Source organism: Microcaecilia unicolor, chromosome 3, assembly GCF_901765095.1.
Source record: "Microcaecilia unicolor chromosome 3, aMicUni1.1, whole genome shotgun sequence".
NCBI classification, from domain to species: domain Eukaryota; kingdom Metazoa; phylum Chordata; class Amphibia; order Gymnophiona; family Siphonopidae; genus Microcaecilia; species Microcaecilia unicolor.
Genome location: NC_044033.1, coordinates 396,803,423 through 396,806,700, shown reverse-complemented (window position 1 = coordinate 396,806,700; position 3,278 = coordinate 396,803,423). Strand labels below are relative to the sequence as shown.

The 3,278-nt window shown below is 46.9% G+C and overlaps 2 non-coding genes across 2 annotated transcripts; both read left to right on the top strand.

Moving 5' to 3' along the window:
• The first annotated feature begins 2,200 nt into the window (after positions 1–2,200).
• On the top strand, positions 2,201–2,273 carry TRNAV-UAC. Its single transcript has one exon. It is a non-coding gene; the product is annotated as a tRNA-Val (tRNA).
• A 665-nt stretch (positions 2,274–2,938) lies between these two features.
• Positions 2,939–3,011, top strand: TRNAV-UAC. The gene has a single exon. It is a non-coding gene; the product is annotated as a tRNA-Val (tRNA).
• The last annotated feature ends 267 nt before the right edge of the window (positions 3,012–3,278 follow it).

Sequence of the window (3,278 nt, the reverse complement as noted above, 5' to 3'; positions counted from 1 at the left end):
ACTCTGAAAAGAACCCTTGGGGGCAGGCCCAGCAGAACTGGGACCTGGGATGGCTCTAAAAAGAGCCCTTGGGCAAGTCTGTCAGAACTAGGACTTGGAGAGAAACTAAGGAGGGCAGAGACAAGGCTGGAGAAAAAGGCACAATGGGGCCCAGGCATGGATGAAGGCAAGGTGAGACAGGAGCTGAGGCACGGCAGAGTCTAGACAGAGTTAAAGACAAGGCAAGGCAGGAGAACACAGGGTCAAGGCAGAGTCAGAGACAAGGCAAGGAAGGAGAACAGGCAAGGCAGGGTCAGAGACAAGACAGGGCAGGGCAGGGCAGGGCACAAACAGACTGAGCAGAGGACAGGATCCAGAAGGCAGGATGTGCTGATGCTCCAACACAGGTAAGACAACCTGTTGTGTAGGCAATGTAGGAAGAATTCCACGCCCCTAAAATAGGCCTGATCTGATAATGTCAACAGGCAGCATCCCGAGGGATCCACCCCAGGATATTGAGGGAGCTCAGAGAGGTTCTGGCGGGTCCTCTTAAAGATTTGTTTAATAAATTCTTAGAGACAGGAGAGGTTCCGTGGGAGTGGAGAATGGCAGATGTGGTCCCTCTTCACAAAAGAGGTGATAGGGAAGAAGCTGGAAACTACAGGCCAGTAAGCCTCACTTCGGTTACTGGAAAAGTAATGGAAGCGATGCTGAAGGAAAGGATACTGAATTTCCTGGAAGCCAATAAGTTGCAAGATCTGAGACAACATGGTTTTACCAAAGGTAAATCGTGCCAAACAAGTCTCATTGAATTATTTGACTGGGTGACCGGAGAATTGAATCATGGACATGCTATGGACGTAATCTACTTAGATTTCAGCAAAGCTTTTGACACGGTTCCCCACAGGAGGCTCTTAAATAAACTAGACGGGCTGAAGATAGGACCCGAAGTGGTGAACTGGATTAGGAACTGGTTGACGGACAGACGCCAGAGGGTGGTGGTAAATGGAATTCACTCGGATGAGGGAAAGGTGAGTAGTGGAGTGCCTCAGGGATCGGTGCTGGGGCCGATTTTGTTCAATATATTTGTGAGTGACATTGCCGAAGGGTTAGAAGGTAAAGTTTGCATTTTTGCGGATGATACTAAGATTTGTAACAGACTGGACACCCGGGAGGGAGTGAAAAACATGAAAAAGGATCTGCGGAAGCTAGAAGAAAGGTCTAAGGTTTGGCAATTAAAATTCAATGCGAAGAAATGCAAAGTGATGCACTTAGGGAGTAGAAATCCACGGGAGACGTATGTGTTAGGCAGGGAGAGACTGATATGGACGGACGGGGAGAGAGATCTTGGGGTGATAGTATCTGAGGATCTGAAGGCGATGAAACAGTGTGACAAGGCAGTGGCCATAGCGAGAAGGTTGCTAAGCTGTATAGAGAGAGGTGTGACCAGCAGAAAAAAGAAGGTGTTGATGCCCCTGTATAAGTCGTTGGTGAGGTCCCACCTGGAGTATTGTGTTCAGTTTTGGAGGCCATATCTTGCTAAGGATGTAACAAGAATTGAAGCGGTGCAAAGGAAAGCAACAAACATGGTATGGGATTTGCGTTACAAGACGTATGAGGAGAGACTTGCGGACCTGAACATGTATACCCTGGAGGAAAGGAGAAACAGAGGTGATATGATACAGACATTCAAATATTTGAAAGGTATTAATCCGCAAACGAACCTTTTCTGGAGATGGGAAGGCGGTAGAACTAGAGGGCATGAAATAAGATTGAAGGAGGGCAGACTCAAAAAAAATGTTAGGAAGTATTTTTTCACGGAGAGAGTGGTGGATACTTGGAATGCCCTCCTGCGGGAGGTGGTGGAGATGAAAACAGTAACTGAATTCAAAAATGCATGGGATAAACATAAAGGAATCCTGTTCAGAAGAACTGGATCCTCAGAAGCTTAGCGGAGATTGGGTGGCAGAGCCGGTGGTGGGAGGTGGGGCTAGTGCTGGGCAAGACTTCTACGGTCTGTGCCCTGAAAATGGCAGATACAAATCAAGGTAAGGTATTCACAAAAAGTAGCACATATGAGTTTATCTTGTTGGGCAGACTGAATGGACCGTGCAGGTCTTTTTCTGCCGCCGTCATCATCTACTATGTATCTACTATAAATTATCTGCCAGTGTGGATGTGCGCACTTAAAGAAGCCGGCATCCGCTTGCACAAATAAAAGGCTTCTGTAGTGTAGTGGTTATCACATTTGCCTTACATGCAAAAGATCCCTGATTCAAAACCAGGTAGAAACAGCAGTCACCCTTTTCTCACATATAAGAAAAGCAGCAATTGGCACACTGGAGAGAACCAGAGGTTGCATCCCTAAGGAGGGCATCATGCTTTGCTTTCTGACTGAATGGGCTAGCTACTCTCTCTCTGCTAACATTTATGGAAGGAACACATATATCTTCTGAAGAGTCACAGAGGAAACAAAGGCTCACTGCCTAGTTTAATAGCTGTTACGTCCTCATGGCCATGATACGTCTGTTCATGCAATCCCATATTACGTCCCAGACATCAGAAAGCCAAGGAGGTAATCAAGTTTCTGTAGTATAGCGCCTATAAAGTTTGCTTTACAGGCAATAGGTCCCTGGCACGATCAACGGATGATACCAGAGCTCTGGCAATTGGTTGTGCTCTGTGGCTGTCAATGGGCTAGACAGAATGGGCTGTGAAGTATCCTTTTGCCATCATTTAGTCAAAGAACACAGATCTTACAAAGAGTCAGGGGGCAAATGGAGGCTCACTGCATGGTGAACAACCTAATCACAGAGGAAATGAAAGCTACTCTTGCCATACTCTGGACAGATGTCTTAGAAAACATGGTGGGATGGGGTGGGGTGGGGTGGGGTGGGGAGGGGAGGGAGGCATACCCTTGTGTGTGTGTTTGCTGGCACCCACAACTTTCAGCAACTGGGTTTCTGTAGTATAGTGGTTATCACGTTTGTCTTACACACAAAAGGTCCCTAGTTCAAAACCAGGCAGAAACAGCTGTCACCCTTTTCTCACATGTAAGAAAAGCAGCAATTGGCACACTGGAGGGAACCATAGGTTACATCCCAAGGGAGGGCATCATGCTTTGCTTTCTGACCGAATGGGCTAGCTAGTCTCTCTCTGCTAACATTTATGGAAGGAACACATATACCTTCTGAAGTGTCATGGAGGAAACAAAGGCTCACTGCCTAGTTTAATAGATGTTACGTCCTCATGGCCATGATACGTCTGTTCATGCAGTTCCATATTACGCCCCAGACATC